Below are 24,885 nucleotides of genomic sequence, written 5' to 3' on the forward strand. Positions count from 1 at the left end.
GCCCTTATCCCCTGGCAACCACTATTATACTTTGTGTCTCTGTGATTTTGACTAATCCAAGTACCTCATATAAGTGAAATCACACTCTATTTATCTTTTAGTAACTGACCTACCTCACTTAGCCTAATGTCCTCAAGATTCATCCATGTGGTAGTCTCTTATAATTTTCTTCATTTTAAAGGATGAATAATATTCTATTGTATGTTTATACCACTGTTTGTTTATCCATTCGTCCATCATTGGTTAGTTGGATTGCTCCCATATTTCAGCTGTTTGAATAACGCTGCTATGACGATGGGTATACAAATATCTCTTCAAGGCTCTGCTTTCAATTCTTTCAATTCTTATTCTTCCAGATGTGGAATTTCTGGATCATATGGTAATTCTACTTTTAATTCTTAGAGAAACCTCCATACCAGTTTCCACAGTGACCATACCAGTATATATTTAGAAAACTAGTGCACAAGGGCTCCCATTTCTTCATATTCTTGCCAAGGATTGTATTGTTTGTTTTGCTTTGTTTTGTTTTGTTTTGTTTTTGATAGTGTTCATCTTAATGGATATCAGGTGGTATCTCATTGTAGTTTTGATTTGCATTTTCCTAATTATTAGTGATGCTGAACATTTATTCATGTAATTATTGGGTATGTCTTTGGAGAGACATCTATTCAAGTTCCTTTGCCTATTTTTGAATCTGATTTATTGTTGTTGACTATCATAAATCAGATATATGATTTGCAGATATTTTCTCCTAGTCTGTGGGTTGCTTTTTACCATGTTGGTAGTGTCTTTTGAAGAACATGTTTTTTTTTAATTTCATGAAGTTCAATTTGTTATCTGTCCCTTTGGTATCATATCTGAGAAATTGTTACCACATCCAATGCCTTGTGGATTTTGTACTATGCTTTCTTCTAAGAATTTTGTGATTTTAGGTCTTATATTTGGGTCACAGTTCCATTCTGAGTTAATTTTTGCATATGATTTTAGGTAAGTGTTCAACTTCACCATTTTTGCATGTTGATACCCAGTATTCCAGCAACATTTATTGCAGACTGTCTCTTCTCCACTGAATGGTCTTGGCAGCCTTATCAAAAATCATTACATCATATATTTAAGAGTTTATTTCTCTATTCTTTACTTTTTACTATTGGTCTGTATGTCTGTCTTTATGCCAATACCACATTGTTCTGATGTAGCTTCATAGTAAGTTTTGAAATCAGGAAGTATGAGTCATCCAGCTGTGTTCTTTTTCAGGATTATTTTGCCTACATAGGAATGCTTAAGATTCCATATGAATTTTAGGATGATTTTTTTTCTGTTTATGCAATATATAGTCATTGAAATTTTGATATGTAGATCACTTTGGCTAGTATTGGTGTCTTAACAATGTTGTTTTCCAATCTGTGAACACAAGATGTCTTTCGATTTATTGTTGTTTAATTTCCTTCAGAAATGTTTTGTAGTGTTTATTATTGAAGGCTTTCACTTCCTTGGTAAAGTCAATTCCTAAGTATTTTATTCTTTTTGATAATATTGTAAATGGAATCATTTTTTAAATTTCCTTTTCAGATTATTCATTTTTTGTGTATACAAATACAACTGATTTTTGTGTGTTGACTTTAAGTGTACTGTTTTGCTGGATTTATTAGTTCTAATAGGTTATTTTTTTCATGAATTCTTTAGGGTTTTTTACATACAAGATTATTCCATCTACAAACAGAAAGAATTTTACTTATTCCTTTATGATTTGGATGTGTTTTATTTCTTTTTCTTGCTTAATCATTCAAAGTAGGATTTTCAGTATTATGTTGGGTAGAAGTGGCAAAAGTGGACATCCTCGCCTTGTTCCTCATCTTAGAGGAAAAAATTTCAGTCTTCCATGACTGAGTATCATGTTTACTGTTGGCTTTTATTATGTTGAGGCAGTTTTCCTCTATTACTATTTTTTTTTGAGTATTCTTATTATAAAAGTTGTTGCGGGTGCCGGGATGGCTGTCAATGAAGCATCTGACTCTTAATTTCTGCTCAGGTCATGAGATGGAGCCCCACATGGGGCTCTGCGCTGAGCAGGGAGTCTTCTCCCTCTCCCTCTGTCCCTCCCACTGCTGGTGTGCTCTCTCTCTCTATCAAGTAAATAAATAAATAAATCTATAAAAGATGTTGAATTCTGTCAAATGTTTTTCTGCATCAATTCAGATGAGTATGTATTTTTTCCCCTTTATTCTTTAACTTTGTGTATTACATTAATCGATTTTCATATGTTGAACCAGCTTTTCAACAAAGGATTAATTTTCATGTTGTATAATCCTTTAAAATGCTGCTGAATTCAGGTTGCTAGTATTTTGTTAAGGATTTTACATTAATATTCATAAGAGACACTGATCTGTAGGTTTTTTTTGTTTTTTTTTGTTTTTTTTGTTTTTTTTTTTTTAGTATCTTTGTCTGTCTTTAGTATCAGGGTAGTACTGGCCTCATAGAATAAGTTGGGGACACTTCTCTCCATTTCAATTTTTTGTTAAATTTTGATAAAGATTGGTGTTAGTTCTTTAAGTACTTGGTAGAATTCTCCAGTGAAACCATCTGGTTCATGAGGGTTTGTTGTTGTTGTTGTTGTTGTTGTTGTTGTTGTTAGTAGATTTTAGACTACTATTAAATATCCTTACTAGTTATAGATCAATTCATATTTTATTTTTAAGTTTTTATTTAAATTCCAGTCAGTTAATATACAGTCTCATATTTCTATTAATATTTTCTATTTCTTTGTGGTTTATCTTAGTAGGATTTATATTTCTAGGAATTTGTTCATTTTATCTAGTTTATACAATTTCTCTGCATTCAGTTGGCCACAGTCTCATTTATAATCCTTTATATTTCTGTAGAATCAGTAGTAATATCTCCACTTTCATTCCTGATTTTAGTAATTTGAACCTTTACTCCCTTTTTCTTAGTCTATCCAGCTAAAGTTTTGTCAAATTTGTTGAGCTTTTAGGAGAATCAGCTTTTGGTTTCATTGATTTTTCTTTACTTTTTAAAAAGTCTTGGGGCGCCTGGGTGGCTCAGTTGGTTAAGCATCTGCCTTTGGCTCAGGTTATGGTCCTGGGGTCCTGGGATTAAGCCCCACATCCGGCTCCCTGCTCAGCAGGAGAGTCTGCTTCTCCTTCTCTCTCTGACCCTCCTCCCCACTTGTGCTCTCTTTCTGTCTCAAATTAAGAAAAAAAAAAGTCTTTATTTCATTTATCTCTGTTCTAATCTTTTTTAAAAAAATTTCCTTCCTTCTGCTAGCTTTGGGTTAATTCTATTTTCACATTCCTTAAGTTGTAAAGTTAGGTTTTTAATTTGAGGTATTTCTTAATTTTTTTTTTTTAGATTTTATTTATTTATTTGACAGAGAGAGACACAGTGAGAGAGGGAGCACAAGCAGGGGGAGTGGGAGAGGGAGAAGCAGGCTGCCCGCTGAGCAGGGAGCCCGATGCGGGGCATGATCCCAGGACCCTGGGATCATGACCTGAGCCAAAGGCAGACGCTTAACGACTGAGCCACCCAGGAGCCCCAAGGTATTTCTTAATTTTTTAATGTTAGTGTTCATAGCTGTGAACTTCACTCTTAGCACTGCTTTTGCTGTGGCCTGTAAGTTTTTGTAGGTTGTGTTTTCACTTTTGTTTTTCTCTATAGTGTTTTCTAATTTCCTTTGTGATTTCTTAGTTTATTCATTCGTTAAGAGTGTCTTGTTTAATTTCCACAATATTGTGAATTTTCCACATATGTATATATCATTATAAATTTGGTTACTGTTATTTGTTAAGTTGGAAGTAACCTTTAGATCATAGCATAGTGTCTCCCTGTGTGTGACAATTATTTCCTTATAATCCTCCCCTCACATAGTTAACTCTTCAACATTATTCAGACATTAGTGAACACATCAAGAAACTTTCTAAATGTATAGATACCTACTTTCCCCATAAAATAACACTTTTAATACTATATTGTGATTGCTATGTAATTATTTCTATTCTTTTTTATACAGAAATCTCAGTGAGAAAAATAGGCCTCTTTTGATTAACTTTATCCATAGAACCCAGTATAAACTAAAATGATATATTCAGTATTCACTCTTTGAATTAAATAAGATAAAGATCCGTATTTACCCTGTCTTACCTCTCACCAGCTTCTAGTGAAAGAATGCTGCTTCTGATTGTCAATTAGAAAGCTAGCAAAGGCAATAACCCTTCCAATTCTAGTATATTCAGAATGTTTCAGGTTTCTATTCCTGTGTAGATGGAAGCTGTGATATCAAGCAGACTAGAAAAACTCAAAAATAAATTAGGTCTTAGGAGCTCATAATGAAGAGTAATGCTCTATATTTTTATATCACTTGATGACAAACCCATTGCCTCACCATACATTAGCTTCCCTATATGTTCTACACAGTATAATGTTTGGGTAGGTGCTGGTCACCATTATACTTATAAAGAGAAACTTTGTTTAGTTGATGAGTAAGTCAGACAGTATTTCTCTTCTTTGGAGGCATCTAGAAATCTTTAAGTACATTTTTGGGAATCAAAATGACAGTAAATATTATCGATAGCTCCTTGAGCGTCAGGGTTGCTCTATGGCCTGCAAATGCATTTGAGAGCAAAGATGTTTCCTGTCTTAAATGCCAATATATAAATACCAATATCCAAATACCTATTTGAGAAACATTGAGAGGAAAAAGAGGGAAAAAAATTCACCTAATATCCACTCTCTTTATGATACCTTGGGAATTAAAGGAAAGGTTTTCATTATTGGGCTGTTGATGCAGATTGTATTCAATCTTTAATAAACTAATTTAGTTTAATATAATTAAAGAAAGTAAAGTATTAACTTCTAAATTATAGAATTCTCAAAATAGATTTTTAAGGAAACCTATATTTCTACACCCGGTATATCTTTAATCTGCTGCAGTTTTAATCTACTATTACGTTAAGTTCACTGAGTCCTGTGCAATTGAAACCACTTCATATAAAATTATTGCATAGTGATGGAATAGAACCATAGTAGTGGAACCATCAACTCTATATAGCAGGGAATCCTAATTATAAAACTGATGCATTATAGATTCTTTTTATTTGTTCAAAGCTGTGTCACTGAAGGAGAGGACAAAATGTTTCTTTATCAAAAGTACACAAAATTACAGGTTATGTATATATTTAAATGTTAGCATCAACAGAATTTGCTGGTAGACTGGATATAAAGTGTGAGAAAAAGAGAAGGATCAAAGTAAAAATGTGAAATCAAATTAAATGGGGGTATACTGGAGAACAAATAATTTGGGGAGCAGAGAAATTAATGTTTTCATTTTGAACAAATTAATTGGATATCCATGTGGAGGGAATTGTTAAGGAAACAGTGGAATTTAAGGGACTGCAGTTCAAGGACACATCAAGGCTGGCAGTAAAAAATTAGGAGTCTTCAGCTTTCATATTTAAAGCCAGTGTACCAGATAAAATTATTGAAGGGATGCACGTAAACAAAGAAGAAAATAGATCCAGGGAAAGAAACAGACAATGGTACTCTGGAGGCCAGATGAAGAAGCTATTCCATCTCCAGCTTCTGGAATATAAGATACAGGAGAATAAACTATGTCAAGAATGTTCTCAGGGCACCATTAAATTTTAATTAGAGCAAAGTGGAGAATGGAAAACTTAGAGAAAAATTAGAAGTGAGGGATTTTGTTAGAAAAAAAGTGCATTCAAGATAGCACAGAGAAAGTCTTTCCACAGTGGGGTGGGATATATGATTCGATCAGAATAGGGGAATCACAAGGCTATATGGAATGAGAAATCAGGTAACAAAGTATGACAGCTGAGTCGTGTGGCTTTTTGATGAATAGATGTAAATAGGAATGTGTAGTATGTTAAGAATATTCTTGATGATCTCTGTATGGCAAGGTGCTGAGCTTTCTGTAGAGTGGAGAAGAGGAAGGAGAAAAGGACTTATCACTTAGAGAGAGTGTGACTCCTTTACAGTTAGAGCACTGACAGTGACATAGGACTATAGATGGCCTTGTAGGCAAACCATGTTTTCTCCACTGATGATGGTGTGGAGGCAGATGGAAAGATGATGGAGCCAGGGCCATGTGGATGTCTCTTGATTGCTTTTTGTCAACTATTTTGTAATCTAGTCATGGTCCACAGCAAACATATTTTTTATCAAAGGGCTGGGCTGAGCTCTGAAGTCCCAAATTAAGTTAAACTATTATAATATTATAATCATTTTTAAATTTGCTCCACACTTTACATGATTTTCTTAGTAGAGCTTTTAGGAATATGGAACTTAAAATTTCAGTATGCTTGATTTCAGTGAAGTGATTGCCTGAAGAGCGTGGAGTAAATAAATAGCATGATCAGGATATTGTAAACTTGAATATTCTGTAAGACACTTGTTCTTTTTTCTTGGGGATCTGAATATTTAATTGGAAATTTAACTCATAGCTTCATGAAAACATTGTCTAATATTTTTCTTCTTTTGATGTTTTAAATAGGATATGAAATTAAACCATACTTCCAAATGTATGTAATATTTATTTGAAATAGTAAAAATGTTAATATATTCTTAGTATTTCAAAATCAAGATTTGTAGGAAAATAAATTGTGTGTTTATTAGACTGCCTTATGATTCTGAGCCTGTAATGGTCATAGTACCTCCTGTTTGTAAGATAATTGATGTCAGGATTATTTTCAAAATAAAGTTCAAATCCCCGTAGTACTCTTCTGTAAGTGCACTTGTATTCAATTTACTTTCTCTTTTAGGAAGCAGAAGAAAAAATAAAGGAATATGAAGCTTAGAGAATGAGGTGATAATGCAATAATGCAGTCAAAACCAAAATGAATTGAGTGAAACATATAGAAATCAAGGAAGTCATCAATGTTCACTATGAAAATTAAGTGTAATTTAAGATTTTAAACTCAAGTTACAGTTTAAATCTTATATATACAAACTAATGACATACAATTATTTGATCTAAATTTCATTCATTCATAAACTATCTCAAAACAGTATCAATACAGCCAAGCAAGTTAAATTGCAAACATGTGATACTACATTCAATGATGATAAGGTTTGTGGGTGCATGTGTGAGGCTAAGTGAAAATCTATTGCAAATAATAAAAAAACTCATTGTCATTACTCATACTTAAAACCCAGCAGATTAAAACAATAATAATCACTGACAAAAAGTTTATCTCACATAGTAAAAATTTCACTGCAAATATGTTCTAACAAATCCAGCTTCAGAAATGCATATGTTATAATTCATTATGGTATTCATTTTTTGTTCCATTTACAGAAAACAGACTTGTAATTTTAAAGTGCTCTTTAATATTGAATGTTATCTATAAATACTAAAAGTCTTCTGTAAGTAATAGTCATATATGGTAAGGGTCTGAATTTGTATTTTGGTGAGTACCCTGTTCAAATCACAAGTTTTGGGACATTGTAACTCGAATATACAGAGAAAAATATATGCAAAATATAATAGTTTCAATGAAAATCTTATCCCATTTATTACTAATTTGTGTTCTATAGATAGTTCTAGAATTGCTTCAATAGCAGAATTATTGTAGTTACACTTACTTTTAATAAAACTAGGCAAAAAGCAAATATTTTTGAGAAATATATTTCTACACAATGCAGCTTATTCCTTACAGGACCCACTTATCTTTTGCCATGGTATATATCATGGTATGTTACTGGTGGTCACATACATAAAATTTAGAATTTTATATATCAATGTTTAAAAAAATCTTTATTTGACTCAATACAGTTGCTCAAAAGATTAAAATCATTTTAATGACAAGCCAGGTTTTCTGAATGCATTGGAGAGAATACAACTGGGGAAATTGACTATTACTCTAAGAAAGCAAAATCTTTAGCTCCACTGTAGCGTGTTTCTTCCTGTGTTAATAACTGTTCTGCACACAGACATACCTCGGGGATATTGCAGGTTCAGTTCCAAAGCACTGTGATAAAGTGAATATTGCCATCAAGCTAATCTAAACGAATGTTTTGTCTTCCCAGTGCACAAAAAAATTCATACTATACTGTACTTGATTAAGTGTGCCATAGCATTATATCTAAAAAAATGTAGATATCTTAATTAAAAAAGACTTTATTGCTAAAAATGCTAACCATCATCTGAACTTTCAGTGAATTGTAATTTCTTTGCTGATGGAGGGTCTTGCCTCCATGTTGATGGCTGCTGACTGAGCAAAGTGGTGGCTGCTGAAGGCTGGGGGCTGTGGCAATTTCTTAAAATAAAACACAATGAAGTTTGCAGCATCTGTTAACTCTTCTTTCACAAATGATATTGCTGTAACATGTGATGCTCTTTGATAGAGTTTTACCCAGAGTAGATCTTTCAAAATTGGCCAATTCTCTCATCCCTGCCACTGCTTTATCAACTAAGTTTATGCAATAGGCTAAATATTTTCTTGTCATTTTAACAATCTTGATAGCATCTTTGCCAGGAGTAGATTCCATCTCAAAAACCTCTTTTCTTTGATCATCAAAAAGAAGCAATTCCTCATCCATTAAAGTTTTATTATGAGATTGCAACCATTCAGTCACTTCTTCAGGCTCCACTTCTAATTCTAGTTCTCTTGCTATTTCTATCACACCTGCAGTTACTACCTCCGATGAAGTCTTCAACCCCCAAAGTTATCTATGAAGGTTAGAGTCAACCTCTTCCAAACTCCTGTTCATGTTGATATTTTGACTTCTTCCCATGAATCATGAATGTTCTTAGTAGTATCTATTATGGTGAGTCCTTTCCAGAAAGTTTTCAATTTACTTAGCCCAGATCCATACGAGGAATCACAATCTATGGCAGCTATCACTTTACCAAATGTATTTCTTAAATAAGAAGATTTGGAAATCAAAATGACTCCTTGATCCATAGACTGCAAAATGGATGTTGTGTTAGCAGGCACAAAAACAAAATGAATCTTATTGTATATCTCCATCAGAATTCTTGGGTGACCAGGTACATTGCCAATTAGCAGTAGTATTTTGAAAGGAATCTTTGTTTTCTGAACCTTAAGTCTCAAAAATGGTGGGCTTAAACTATTCAGTAAACTGTGTTGTAAACAGATGTGCTGTCATCCAGGCTTTGTTGTTCCATTTACAGAGCACTGGACAAAGTAGATTTAGCATAATTCTTAAGGGCCTTAGAATAGAAAAGAAATACGTTACTATAGCATAAGACAGAATGGTAATGAGCATTGTCTTCGATTTCAAATCACCAGCTTCATTAGCCCCCAGCAAGAGTCAACCTGTTCTTCAAAGCTTTAAGCTGGGCACTGACTTCTCTCTAGCTATGAAAGTCCTAGATGGCATCTTCTCCCAATAGAGGGCAGTTTTGTCTACATTGAAAATCTGTTGCTTACTGTAGCCACTTTAATTAATTGTCTTAGCTAGATCCTCTGGATAACTTACTGCAACTTCTACATCAGCACTTGCTGCTTCACCTTGCGCTTTGATATTATGGAAGGGGCTCTTTCTTAAATCTCATGAAACAACATCTGCCAGCTTCAAACTTTTCTTCTGCAGCTTCTTCACCTCTCTCAGCCTTCATAGAGTTGAAGAGTTAGGGCCTTGCTCTGGAGTAGGCTTTGGATTAAGGAAATTGTTATGTCTGGTTTGAGCTATCGGTCACTAAAACTTTCTCCATATCAGCAATAAAGTTGTTTCACTTTCTTATTATTCACACATTCATTGGAAATTTCCTTCCAGAACTTTTCCTTCGCATTTACAACTTGGCTAACTATTTGGCACAATAAGCCTAGTTTTTGGCCTATCTCAGCTTTGACATGCCTTCTTTAAGCTTAATCATCTCTAGCTTTTGATTTAAAGTGAGAGACGTGAGACTTTTCCTTTCACTTGGACACTTAGAGGCCATTGTAGGGTTCTTAATTGGTCTAATTTCAATATTGTTATGTCTCAGGGAAGAGGAGGCCCCAGAAGACACAGAGAGATAAACAAACAGCCCGTTGTGGAGCAGTCAGAACACAATATTTATGGATTTTTTGCCACCTTATATAGGTGTGGTTTGTGGCACCTCAAAACGATTACAAGAGTAACATCAAAGATCACTATACTAATACAGATCACCATAGCAAATATAATAATAATGAAAAAGTTTGAAATACTCTAAGAATTATCAAAATGTGGCACAGAGACATGAAGTGAGAAAATGCTGTTAGAAAAATTGTATTAATTGATTTGCTTGAGTCACAAACCTTCAATTTGTAAAAAAAACACAGTATCCATGAAATACAGTAAAACAAGGTATGACTGTACTAGAGAAATATTTGAAACCCTTCATAGTTATGGAATAAAAGAAATACGTTACTATAGCATAAGACATCTGAAGAAAGTACAGTATGTCAATCTAAAATCTGATACAAAACCAAACCAGACAGTCTTGAAATTCAAAGTTATCCATGAAAAAATGGATAGGAGAAAACTGAGTCAGAGTAGATATAATTATTTGATAAATTTGAAAGTATCTAGTCTTCAGGATATAAAGACATGTAGTTACAAAATAAAAAGAGAGAGAAAATAAATTATTAAAGGTCACAATTGGAAAACAAAGAGAAATAATTTTTATAAGTAATGTGATATGTTATTGATACAATTAACATTTGATTCATTTGACCATAACTGTTTTGTAAAGAAATTCTTATAAAAATGAATATTAATATATAAGGGACATTGTACTATTGAGTAGAAAGACATTCATGGAAGATTTGAATTGAATATTGTTAACAATTAACAAATGCATATATATACTAAGATTCAATTTATGTTGTTTTCATTTGTGATATCTTTTTCTTTCTGATATTGCTAATCATACATCTCTTGAACAAACCTGATTAGTGAGGTTGCATATTACCTATTTAAATCACCACAGTATCTTTAACTCAGAGTAAATAATAGCTTTGGGCAACAAAAAAAATGACTAATGGCCCTGTTCATTTGAACAGTGTAAGAAGAGGCAGAATCACTCATGGAAAATTGTGATTGGTGGAATGAATAAGTGGTAATTGCTTCACATTAAATAAATAAAGGACACTATCATATATTAATACATTCACAGTTTATTACAGTTTGGACATATTCTAATCAACACTGACAGCAATTGAATAGATTGGTTGCACCCAAAGGTGCTGTTTATTAATTTATCTTAACAAATAATGACGTTGTGTCAAGGTAAATTATGTTTCTTCATATGTTGCAGGTTTTCCATTGAAACTTGAATAGGATGCTTATTCATTTGTCCTTTTTTAAACGTAAAATATTTTAAATCAACATTTTACTAGGGTTTTAATAGAAAGTGTTTTTTTCGTTTTGAATGACTTTTGGAAAGTCATTGAGCTCTTGCTCAAATTGTCCAGAGATTTATTGTGAGTCTTCTATTTATCTTTATTTACCTTATATGTAAACTAGGAGTAATAAGCTGTTCCACTTAACTTTTAATGATCTTGAACATTTAAAATGTGATAGAATAGGGAAATAATTGAAAGTTTAAAAACATCACTGTAATGATTATGATATATAGTTTAAAATGGAATATTTTAAAAGTAAAGTTTTACGTGGGTCCACTCATTATACACAAGCAATTACATATAAATAGGACCATGCCAAGCAATTTTGTGTACCCCAAGCATATTTGCCTTTCCTTTCTTTTGTTCTTTACATATAGTGCTCAGAATAATTCTTTTATATTTTTTAACATGATCAAGCCCTATTTATTTATTTATTTATTTATTTATTTATTTATTTATTTATTGTAAGAATACTTAAAATATGAAATCTACCTTCTTAACAAATCTTTAAGTGTACAATATAACATTATTAACTAAAGGCACAATATTGAATAGCATATCTCTAGAATTTGTGTAACTGGAACTTTATATGCATCACACAGCAACTTATTTCCCTTCCTTCCCCCCTCTCCCTTTCCAGCAACCACCACTCTACTCTGGTTCTATGAGTTTCACTATTTTAGTTACCTTATATAAGTGAAACCATGCAGTATTTGTCCTTCTTTTACTGGCTTATTTCACTTAACATAATATTCTCCAGGCTCATCCATTTTGTCACAAATGCCACAATTCCCTTCTTTTTTAAGGCTGACTATATTTCACTGTACCATATTTTCTTTCTTTATCATTTATCTATTGATGATAGATTTTTGGCTTATTTCCATTTCTTGTCTGTTTTGTAAATATGCTGCAATGAATATGAGAGGAAAGTTATCTTTTTAAGATCATGATTTCAATTCTTTTCGATATATATCCAGAAATGGGATTTCTGGATCTTATGGTAGTTACATTTTTTTACTTTCTGAGGAGCTTCGATACTGTTTTCCACAGTAGCTCCACCAGTTTACATTCCTATCAACAGTGTATGAGGGTTCCAGTTTCTCCACTTCTTTACCAACACACACACAGACACACGCACACACACATATAGATATATGCATTCTAATCCATGTGAAATAATATTTCATTGTAGTTTTGATTTGCATTTCCCTGATGATTAGTGACGTTGAGCATCTTTCCATATACCTGTTGTTCACTTGTATATCTTCTTTGGAAAGATGTCTATTCACGTCCTTTGCCCATTTTTAAATTGCATTATATGTTATTGTTGCTGCTGCTGTTTTTATGGAGTTGTATTAGTTCTTTATATAGTTTGGATATTAACTGCTTATCATATATATGGTTTGTAAATATTTTCCTCAGTTCCTTAGGATTCCTTTTACTTTGTATATTATTCTGCACTCCATGGAAATGCGTTTTTCACTTGATAGCTCACTTTTATAGTTTTGCTTTTGTTGCTTGTGCTCTTGGTGTCCTATTCAAGAAATCATTGTCTTAACCAGTCATGAAGGTTTTCCCTTAAATTTTCTCCTAGGGGTTTTACAGTTTTAAGTCTATGTTTAAATCTTTATTCCTTTTAGGTTTATTTGTATGAATGATGTAAGATAAGCATCTAATTTCATTCCTTTGCATGTGAATATTTAGTTTTACTAGCATTATTTGTTGAAGATTTTATTCTTCCCCCATTGGCACACTTCTCTAAGATGGGTTTACAGTGAATGTGTGAGTTTATTTCTGGGTTCCATATGTCTATCCTTATGCTGGTTTCATACTGTTTTAATTACTTTAGCTCTGTAATATATTTTGAAACCAGAAAGTGTGATGTGTCCATCTTTGTTCTTTCTCAAGATTGCTTTAGCTGTTCAGAGTCTTTTATGGTTCCAATTGAAATTTAGAATTATTTTTCTTTTACTAAAAGAAATGCCATTGGGATTTTGATAGGGATTACACTGAATCTGTAGGTGGCTTTAGTGAGTTATGAATATTTTAACAATATTAAGTCTTCCAACCCATGACCAACCTCTATTTATATTTCAGGGTTCATCTACAATTTTTCTCAGCAAGTCTTTCTTGCTACTCTTCTTTTTTACTCCCTCTAAATCACTAATATAGCATTTGTAATATTAGAATCTAAATGTTTTACTTGTGTGTCTTACCTACACAAAGCAGATCAAAAGAAAAAATACATATCATTTTGGTATATATATAATTGTTTTTACAACAAATTTTATATTCCCATTTTAATATTATTAAAGTGTTTTGTGCTATTAAATTAATGCTATGACTATAATAAAATTGAACTTTAGAATATACCTTCAACCACTACCTGCAAACATACGTGACATGTCTGTACCCCTGTAAACTAAGTGTAAATCTTTCTTTCTCTCCATCTCTCTCTCTATTTCTGTCTCCATATATATCATTACATATCTATATACATACACATTAATATAAAATTTAAATATACATGCTCTATTATTGAAGAAATAGCACAATTTTTCAGGATAGTTTCCTTCCTTGTAGATTTTTAAAACCATTGAAAATGCTGAGTCAGTCTGTTAGTCAGTCTGTGAACTCGTTTGTGAACTCTCTAGTTATTCAATACGTTTGTGAACTCTCTAGTTATAATGATTTACACTATAATCAAACAACTAAAACAAGAGTAATATTAATGCATATATGCATATATATACACAAATAAAGGGGTTTATCATGAAACCTCAATCATTCCATTCATTCATTCACTCATTCAATTTATTCAGTAAATGATATCATATTTGTAGGCACCAGACATTTTGCTTAGCACTCAGCATGAGATTATGAACACAGCAAACAAAGTACCTCACTCATTCCACAGAGCTTAAAATCTAGATACAGAGACTCAGAGTAAGTGAACAATTAAAATCAAATTAATTAAGTATTGATATTTTGAAGAATCTAGTGTCAAGAATAAAGATAAGATGGTGAAAGGAAGTCTCTATTAAGAAGTAATATTTGCATCTACTTGATTGTTGAAAAGGACCTAGATGAACAAAAAATAAGAATTATTAGTGGGTTTTTTGTGTGGGTAAAAGGAATGATATGTGCAAAGACAGTCTAAATAATGCTTAATGAATGTCAAAACTAAAAGATGAATAATTTGAAAGGTATGCCAAAAGGCAATAAGAATGGCACCAAGTGGGCATTGGGAGCTAGAAAGGTGGAAAATTATGAGGGTCTAGTTGCAAATCAACTAGGGTTGATTTGAAAATTATGAGGGTCATAGCAAATCATTGTGATTTGATTCTAATTTTAACACAAATATGAATGAACAGAAACAACGTGATCTGATTTACATTTTGAAAGCTTAAATTTGTCACTGTATAGAGGATAAATAGAATTCAGTCGCAAATTGAAATAGAGTTATAAGTTAGGTAACTGTGCTGTTCTCCAGTTAGTAGATTTATCTATGCATCACAGATGTTTTTGGTTAATAGCTGTGTAGTGATATAAGAAGAAATACCAAAGAAAGAGCAGATGTGATTTTTTTTCAGAAATGACAAAATTACAATTTACTGGTCACATGTATTGGAATATAGTTATCTTCTGTACAGAACTATTCTTTAATTGCAATATAGAATTCTATTTGGGCCATATACATTGTGACTAAATAGCCTCGATTTTAAATTTAATACCTTCCAAAGAACACATCTGTTGCAAGACAATGAATATGTGAAAACACATCTGGACAAAATTTTAAACTTTGAAATTTGACTTAAGAATTATTGTCTAGCCTATTAAAGCCTTAAAAGTTAATAATTCTCAAGGTAGAAAATAGCAAAATCTTTCAACTCATAAGGCAAGTGCAACATAAATAATTCACAACATTTTATTAATATGAATTTATTGGGTTATTATTTGGTATACAGTGCTCTGCATTTTGCTTACGTCTGCCTTGTCTATAAACAATAATAGACAATTAGTTACACTGAGAGGATAGTTACTACTGGTACATGGAGAAAATGGCATCTTTTGATTTTAAATAGATATCAAAGGAAAAAATTGAAAACCATGTTGTTATAAAGATATTTCCACTGACTTTTTACCACAGTCTATATTTTTTAAAATTTTGCATGGAGTCATATTAGCAAATTTCATTATCATCTTCAATTGCCATGTAGAACGGAATACTTATTTTTATTGACTAGCAAATTCTCTTTTTGTAAGCTGATGAATCAGAGGAGATAAATATAATCAGAAGGTTATTCTAGCATTACAGTTAACTGTATGAGCTACCTTTAAAGCATATCTGTATCATTTTTTAATCTTCCAATCATCTAAACCTTATAAAGTTTACTTTATGTAACCTTAAGGTGTCATAGGATGCAGAACTCAATTCTGAGTATACACGATGGAAAGACTAGATATTCCCTTAATCAGTTACCTTGGCCTTTAAAGCAGGGCCATGGAGCCAAGGCACACCTAATCAGATACAGAAAGAAAAAACAAAACAAAACAAAAAAACACAGAAATTTTGAATCTGGCATTAGTGTTGAAATCCCAAAAGCAGGAACAGTAAAGAATTCAATCACGTTATATGTTTAGCAGTGACTGGCCCTCACTGATGGCCAACCTTTAGGAAACCAATTAAGGGTTTCAGATTGTAGAAGGTGGGGACTTCTCTATTTGTCAGTTAACACTAACAGCAGTTCTGTTAGGTTGTTATTAGTGTCATCCTTACTTTACAAGTGAAGATAAAGAGGCAGAGATTGTTTACACAATTTGCCAAAATAATAGATAGTGAGTTTGAATCAGACAATTATGATTCAGAGTTTGTCCTCTTAATCAATATATTACAGAGCTTTCTTCACCCAAATAAAAATATTTCCCAAAGCTATGAAAATCCTTTTCAGAGATGCTGACACATTAATCACTAATGAATTTTTCAAGGCTTTGGTGAAGTAGATGTATTAAGCATCCTATAAAAAGATAGAGATGAAAAATTGGTGATATACAAATTATAAATCCACTCTCACTTCTTCTCTCTACATCTGTAGTTGGAGATTATTTTCCTTCATGGTGGTTTCTAGTCAATTATCAGAATAAAATCTCAATTATTTGCTTGGTCAATTGTCTGAGACTAAATCTCAGTAGTGGCCAATGATAAATACATATGCCATAAATCCCTTAATATAATGATACTCTTGAAACTCACTTCATTTGAAAATGGCTCATTGATTTTAGAGGACATGGCAGAATCCTGTAAGGGCCAGAATGACCAGTTTGGTCAACAGCAGGGCCCAAGTATTTATCAGATCTATCTCTCACACAGGAGTCTTTATTAGCAGTTGATAAGATCACATGATTGGCAACCTGCTAATATTCCACTTACTAATAATTTTTAAAATAAAATAAAATTAGGCTTAGGTAATGGAAGTTTAATTTGCAGTAGTAGAATCATGACTGTTGAATTAATTCCTAAGCCAATTTAGTTCACAGATTAAGAAAGACCTAAAAAAAATAAGATACATTCTCAGAATCTTCTTTCTAGTCTTCTCCAAAGACAAAGGAATAACTACACAATCAGAAAGTGAAACACTTAGATCATTTTAATATTTGTCAACAGTGACTATATATTTTCATTAATCTGGAGACTAAGACATGTTCTTCTTTCCTTAATTACAGTGGAGGCTAGAACACCAGATAATAAATGAAGTCTTAAATGAAATTCACTTCATGGTAAGCCTACATTAATTCTAAAACTAATCCATTATTCCTTCAAAAATTACTAGATTTATAGCTCAGGAATAAAGGTGCTCTACAATTATAAACATTCTCCTAGGCATGCCAGGCTGGCTTAGTTGGTAGAGCACGTGACTTTTGATCTTGGGGTTGTAAGTTTGAGCCCCATGTTGAGTTGGAGAGATTACTTAAAACTAAAAATCTTAAAAAAGAAAATAAATCTCCTATTGTCATTTGACCAAAGAAGTAAGGTCTATTATGAGAAAGTCCAAATGAAAGTTCCTACAAGCATGTTTTTACTTCCCAAAATAGTAGTAATTAAGAGCACAAACTCTAGAATTAGACCACACAGGTTAAAATCACAGCTCTACCACTTAAATGCTTTGTGACTTTACACAAATTTCTTAATCATTTTAGATTTTAATTTTGATATATGTAATTAGTTATGATATCTATTTTCTAGAATGCTATTTATTCTATGGAGCACTTAGAATAATGTTTGGCATGCGGTAATTATAAATTAGTGTTTTAGTAATCAATCAATCAAAAACAATATAAATTTTGGGGGGGGAAGTTCAAAGAATTATATTCAACAATCTAAAATTTTAAACTGAAGAAATATTTTTCACATCTTCTTTTAGTTATGAATTATTTCCAGAGAATGAAACAGATGGATCTTAAAAAATAAGAGTCAGGGACACCTGGGGGGCTCAGTTATTTAAGCATCTGCCTTCGGGTCACGTCATCATCCCAGGGTCCTGGGATCGAGTTCTGCATCAGGCTCTCTGCTCAGCAGGGAGTCAGCTTCTCCCTCTCCCTCTGCCCCTCCCTTTGCCCCTGCTTGTGTTCTCTCTCTCTCTCTCTTGCTCTCAAGTAAATAAAATCTTTAAAAATAAGAGTGGATTATCATATTTTTAACCAACTGAGCCACCCAGGCACCCTAGAGTGGATTATCATATTTTTAATCTTTAACTGACTTTAGTTGTCACTGTTACTTCAGATATGTTCTCTTAAAATGGATAAATAAGTAAAAGCTTGGTGCCTGATACATTGTTTCTTATTTTCTGATTAAAATGAAAGTTCTATCCCAGAAGTCAGAAAAACTAGAAGCACTTGTCTTTCCTCTAACAAGAACAGCAACACTCTACCTCTAATGTCTTACCTCAGTGTTAAATCATCTTGTGGTTTGTGAACAGCCACTTAGTCTTGAAGGAACTTGACCATCTTACTATCCCAAAAGACATCCTTTAATTACACTGGTATTCTCATCACAATAGAACCTGAAGAGGAGAGGGCATCTAGATACTATGGTAATTTGTTTGCATGCCATAGGAAAGGTGATCATTCTCATGAAAACTCTGGTATCTGTCATATTGGAGTAACTGGGTATCTAGTAGATCTGACAATTTTAAGATATCCACTCCACAACATAGGGCAAGTTTCCGCACATTATTTCTTACACCACTAAACCAAGTTGTCAAATGTTGGTAGTCTTTTCAGAAAATTGAAATGGTATGTGTTGCACTTCTCTGATCATTTAGAGTCAAGGAAGGCCATCTTTAAAGTAGCACAGACAGGCTTCTGGATGATATAGGCTGCAGTGTATACAGCTTTACTATCGATCCATTATAAACCTATTGGTCTAGTGTTGCTTAAGTATCTATTGTAAAGAGAGTTTTGGCTTTCCTCTATGGTAAAGGCCATTAGAGAGTCATAGCATATGTGTGTGTGTGTGTGTGTGTGTGTGTGTGTGTGTGTGTATGTAGCACACTTTATCCATTCATCTATCAGTGGACACTTAAGTTTGCTTCCATATCTTGGCTATTGTAAATAGCATTGCAATAAATATAGGGGTGCATATCTTTTCAAAGTAGTGTTTTCATTTCCTTTGGGTAAATATCCAATAATGGAATTATTGGATTATGTAGTATTTCTATTTTTAATCTTTTGAGGAAACTCCATCCTGTTTTCTACAGTGGCTATACCAATTTTTGTTCCTTTTGCTCTGCGTCCTTGCCAACACTTGTTATTTCTTGTCTTTTGGATTCTAGCCATTCTGATAGGTGTAAGGTGATACCTAAATTGTGGTTTTGATTTGCATTTTCCTAAAGATTAGTGATGTTGAGCATCTTTTCATGTGTCTGTTGGCCATCTGTGTGTCTTCTTTGGAAAAATGTCTGCCTATTTTTTAATCAGGCTAGCTTTTGGCGTCGAACTGTATAAATTCTTTATATATTTTGGATGTTAACCTCTTATCAGATATACCATTTACAAATATCTTTTCCCATTTAGTACGTTGTTTTTCATTTTGTTGATGGAAAAGACAATGGGATATTATGCAGCCATAAACAAGGTTGAGATCTTGTCATTTGTGACATGGATGGCCTTAGAGGGTATTACGCTAAGTGAAATAAGTCAGATAGAGAAAAACAAATACCATATAATTTCACTCATATGTGGAATCTAAAAAAAATACAACAATTGAATAAATAAACAAAAAAACAGAATCAAACTTATGAATACAGAGAACAAAGTAATGGTTGCCAGAGGGAAACGTGGGACTGGGAAAAATGTGGTGAGCACAGCATATGTAAAGAGATGTTGAATCACTATGTTGTACACCTGAAACTAATGTAATGTGTTCAGCTATACTCAATAAAGAAAAAGAAGAGTCATAGTGATGTCCCCCAAGGTCTGGGACAAAAAGATGTGCTATCTTAACTATTTTTCTTTTGAGAAATTATTCTTTTCTTGTTTCTGTACAATGATATAAACTAAAATTCTTAGCATGGTATGAGATGATTGTTCAACCTGAATTCCACATGGTGACTTAGGAGTTATGACAATCCTATCGGCAATAAATTTAGACATTCCCAGAAGGGCTTTCTCATGAAATAAAGGTGGTACATATGAGATTATTTCAAGCATGTCCAGGCAAGGACAGGCACTTTGTGTTAGTAGTTGATTTACACTCACAGCTGTACTGTGCGGCCCCTTAATGTCTCATCTCAAAACATATGTATGACATCATCAGTAATTTCTATGACCACTGGTCTGATGAGAAAAATACTCAATTCTGGTTTATAGACAACACTATACCATTTACTTGCACCAGCAAAAAGTATACTACAACAGTATTAAAATCCCGCTTTTGCATAAATGTAAATTATGGTGAAGAACGGAACTCCTCTTAGTAGTCAGAACCTCAGTTGGCACAACCATCATTTCAATTTTACCTCAAGGGAAAGAAGGCCTGGTTTGAGGTATCTATGAATAATGCTTTGAGAGAATAGCCAGATGTTTAGAAGAAATACATGGATGGATTAAAAATATTTGGGAAGATCTATATTAATGGACCTCTTAATTTATGACTAGAATATTTGTGTCTCAGGTGGTGGGTCAGCAGAAGCTCTCAAAGCAGAGAAGACTTATAATAAGACGATATGGGAAAAATCATTTCTGTGAAGTAGGTCAGCATTCTTCCCCAGTTAACAGAAAAGAGATCCTGGTTGCAGGGCTGGAGATTAAGTGAAGTCTTAACAATATAATCCTCTTCTTATTAAGACTGACCTGGTTACTGTCACTGCTCCTTCTCCAGTGCCATAAACTTGAGAACCAGTCATCCACTTAGTGGAAAATGACTCTATGGGAATCTTTCATCCTTTTCATCAAAGCGAGCACAGGTTTATTTGAACCAATGTAGACAGTTGTTCTTGATTCTGCTGCTTCAAAACCTTGCAAGATTTCCAACCTTAAATTTAGGGAACACTGCTCTGACAGTCCCTCAACACTGCTTCTGGGCAAAGAACTTAATTTACTACAATGAAAATAAAAAAGGGCAATTAATTTGCCCTATATATTTTATGACTCTGACAAATAGACTTTATTAAAACCTTTAATAATTTTTTAGATTAAAATCCTGAATGCTTAATGTGGCCAACAAAAACCTACATTATCTGAGAAACAAACTGAGGGTTTTAGAGGGGAGGAGGTGAGGGGATGGGTTAGCCTGGTGATGGGTATTAAGGAGGGTGCGTACTGCATGGAGCACTGGGTGTTATACGAAAACAATGAATCGTGGATTACCACATCAAAAACTAATGATGTATTGTATGGTGACTAACATAACTTAAAAAAAAAAAAAAAACTACATTATCTGGCTTCTGCCTTTTTCAAAGCCCAATATCCAACCACTGTTTCCTCAATTCTCAGGGTTCCAGCCTGAGATTGTGCAATTTTTCTGCTGTCTGCTCGAATCTCAAAGCCCTCGTATGAGATGTTCCTGAACCTGTAACTCTCCTCATTTCCATGTCTTAGCTCAAATTTAATCATTATTTAGATGCCAGATTGAATGATATTACCGCAAAGAAACCTACCTTTACTTCACAGATTATATCAAGGTTCTTTCTTAATACTGTCACAGCTTTCTGTACTTTTTCATTTTTTTTATCACAGTGTAATTAATTATTTAATAATTTTTTCTTGTGTCTCCTCCTTTGGAAATAAGCCCAGAAGGCATGGACCATTTTTAACTTATCCGTTTCTGTATTCATATGATCTATCACTGTATTTATATGTAATAGGTACAAAAAATATTTCTTGAACAAATGAATAAATTATTTCATTGTAAGTTAATTTCTCACAGGGAACTTGGAGTTTTATAATTAGCAAATGAAAGGAAGATCATTTTTCCAGTCACATCATCATCCCTATCATTGTTTTATGATAGCAGGGTGTTGAGTTGCAAGGTGAGAACCCTTATTTTAACATATCCATCTCATATCTGTGCCCAATGTCACTTCATTAAACACTAATCAATACACCAGCAGTAGTCTCACCCTTGGGGAGTGTCCTAAGCACCTAAAAATTATTGTATATTCAGTTTAGAGTCCACATCATCAAATTATTTGGGGATTTCTTTGATTTTCTGAGAGTGTTTTTCCTCATAGGCACATAAGACATGTGTAATAAGCAAATGATCTGATAAAAGGACAAACATGTTCCTAACTATTGGAAAACATAGTTGCACATCCACACCCGATGCTCAGATTATGATGATACACTTGTCAAAACACAGTACAATTATGTTATGAATAGGAAGTTGATTTCATATTTTAATCTTAATAGAGATTAGATATTTGAATTCTGTAGCCATGTGTCTGAGTTTAATAACCATCAAATGCATGTTCAGATTGAATGACCGAGTCAATTGTTTTTCCAAAAGTAGTTATTAAGAGAGTTTTAAATACATAAGAATAGCAATTGAACAACTCATGAATATTCTATGTTTCCAAAATTAATCACAAGTCAACTTCATAGTTTATATTTGTGGAATCATTATTATTATGATTTGGAGATGCTGATGAGTTACAAAGTAATAGAATGCTAATAACTTTTGGAGGGGTAAAACAACTGAAGGGTATAAATAAGCCATGTAGCATTTAGCAGTGATCTCCTCTGCTACATAGTTTGGGTCTGGACTTCCATGTTTCTGAAAGAGATCATTTTCTAACCTATAGATTTCATAGTTTGTGGGACAGATCCTAAAACACTAAAATAGTATAAACAAAATTTTATATTTTATATTTCATACTTTTAGAGTAGTAAATTAATGGTTAAATATTTTTTTCTACAGAATAAAATTCTGTATTATTTGATGTTAGTGTAGTTTCAAGTTATAATGCATATTTCAAAGAATGGAGGAGGATTTAAGAAGGTTTAATTGAAACTAGTTTGCCTGCCAGCTTCCTCACTAGCACCATGTCCCCTCAGCATTCAGGTAAATGGAATGAGACATTAAGGGGCTGCACAGTAATTCACCTAAACTGAATTTACGTGCTGCCACTGGTTGTGTACAGGGAAAAGGTGGAAGAAATGGAAAAGAACAGGGAAAAAATAATCGTTATAACGCAGCAGAGAAACAAGGTAACTGGGATTTGAGAACATATAGTACTTCAGGAGACATGCTAACTAGAATGTGCTACTTTCTTGACAAGATTGTAGGAGGTTTTTTTTAAGATTTATTTATTTATTATTTATTTATTTATTTATTTTAGAGAGAGGGAGAAAAAGAGAGAGACAGAGAATGCAAGGGGGAGGGGAATGGGGGGCGAGAGAGAGAGAGAGAGAAAGAGAGAGAGAAACACAAGCAGACTTCCTGCTGAGCATGAAGCCGATGCAGGGCTGGATCTCAGGCTCCTGAATCAGAGGGTCCAAGAGTCAGAGGCTTAAGTGACTGAGTCACCCAAGCACCCCTGTAGGAGTTTTTAAACTCCCACCAAGAGAGGGCAGAGAATAGGCTATCACCTCTGGAACTATAGAAAATTTTGTTGATAAAGTAAATGGAAAGATATATTTTTTTTAGTTTTTTGGTTTTATTTTATTATTTTTTATTTTTCTTTTTTAAATTTGATTTTATTATGTTATGCTAATCACCATACATTACATCATTAGTTTTTTGTGCGAATATTTTATCTTTTTTAAGATAATTTATTTTTATTTTGTTATGTTACTCACCATACATTCCATCATTAGTTTTAGTTGTAGTGTTTGATGATTCATTGTTTGCATATAACACCCAGTGCTCCGTTCAGTATGTGCCCTCTTTGATACCCATCACCAGGCCAACCCATCCCCCTCCCCAGAACCCTCAGTTTGTTTCTCAGAGTCCATAGTCTCTCCTGGTTCATCTCCCCCTCCGATTTCCCCCCCTTCATTTTTCCCTTCCTACTGTCTTCTTTTTTTTTTTTTGACATATAATTTATTATTTGTTTCAGAGGTATAGGTCTGTGATTCAATAGTCTTGCACAGTTCACAGTGCTCACCATAAAATTAACAAGTCAGGAAATGACAGATGTTGGCAGAGATGCAGAGAAAGGGGAACCCTCCTACACTGTTGGTGGGAATGCAAGCTGGTGCAGCCACTCTGGAAAACAGTATGGAGGTTCCTCAAAAGTTGAAAATAGAGCTACCATAAGACCCAGCAATTGCACTACTGGGTATTTACCCCAAAGATACAAATGTAGGGATCTGAAGGGGTACGTGCACCCCAATGTTTATAGCAGCAATGTCCACAATAGCCAAACTATGGAAAGAGCCAAGATGTCCATCGACAGATGAATGGATAAAGAAGATGTGGTATATATATACAATAGAATATTATGCAGCCATCAAATGGAAAATTATTTCTCATTGAAATTCAGAATGTTTAATAAATGAGTTGTGATTTTAGATAAGTTTGTGAATAGGTAACTGACTAAGAAAAAATAGGACATGAGAGCCATGATCTAATATGATAGAGTATAATGTTAACTTACTCCAACCTTGAATGTTGGCTTTCTTTTATCCATTCAAAAGCCTATTTTCCATATGCCTATGCCTCCATTATTTCATGAATTCATCAAAAATTGAACAATTTCATTAACTCTGTGCCAAAGGCTATAGAGAATAAAACAAAAAGACTAGTAAGATAAAATTTCTGCCTTCAAGAAAATTTCATTTTCCTGGAGGGAGTTGGAAGAACAAACAGTAATACAGTAGAGGAAATTTCAAATAAGAATGAACTGGATGTCAAGGGAAAGGTTGTAAGAGACAGCAGAACAAATCTGGAGCGTAGCAAACAGTCCCAGATTGCTGAAGTATAATGACATAGGTGAGGAACGGAAATGACGGAGATCTAAAAAATGGTTAGGAGACATTGATCATGAGTGTCCTAATATATAATGCCAGGAAATATGTA

The sequence above is a fragment of the Callorhinus ursinus genome, unplaced genomic scaffold (genome assembly GCF_003265705.2).
Source record: "Callorhinus ursinus isolate GAN/ISIS: 27379988/994484 unplaced genomic scaffold, GSC_fseal_2.0 scaffold9, whole genome shotgun sequence".
In the NCBI taxonomy this organism is placed as follows: Eukaryota; Metazoa; Chordata; class Mammalia; order Carnivora; family Otariidae; genus Callorhinus; species Callorhinus ursinus.